This window comes from Octopus bimaculoides, chromosome 5, assembly GCF_001194135.2.
Source record: "Octopus bimaculoides isolate UCB-OBI-ISO-001 chromosome 5, ASM119413v2, whole genome shotgun sequence".
Classification (NCBI taxonomy): domain Eukaryota; kingdom Metazoa; phylum Mollusca; class Cephalopoda; order Octopoda; family Octopodidae; genus Octopus; species Octopus bimaculoides.
In genome coordinates, this window is record NC_068985.1 from 79,927,616 (window position 1) to 79,928,347 (window position 732).

A 732-nucleotide genomic window follows, 5' to 3' on the forward strand; every position below is an offset into this window, starting at 1 on the left:
TACTGTTAATCATTTCGCCCGGCGTGCTAACGTTTCTATCAGCTCAAATTTTACATTTAATAGTTAGTATAGCTCTCACCTACGAAAGCACGCGCATAATACATTGTGTGTGTCTCCCCCCCCCTCTCTCTCTCTCTCTCTATATATATATATATATATAGACAACAAAAGAATGAATGAATCCGCATATGCACACATATACACACAACATACCTGTACACACACACACATGTATGCATATATATCTATATACATACTCACACGCGTGTACATATATAAACACACATATATGCGTATATATGTCTACGTATACACCCATGCACGCATCACTACGCTCATATATACATCTCCAAACGCACACACACATACTCGGATATACAAAACGTAGTCTATACGCACATGCATACGCGGATAGACGTAAATACAAATAAATACACATACGCAGAAAAAACATAAACCGTAAAACATTCACCATCGCCGCAAAACTTGAATATGCAAATGATTTATATATTTCTTTATTGCTAAACATAGAGCGGACAAACAAGGACAGACAAAGGGATTAAATCGATTACATCGACTCCAGTGCGTAGCTGGTAGTTTATTTATCGACCCCGAAAGGATGAAATTCAAAGTCGACCTCGGCGAGAATTTGAACTCAGAACGTAACGGCAGGCGAAATACCGCTAAGCATTTCACCCAGCGCGCTAACGTTTCTGCCAGCTCGCCGCCTTC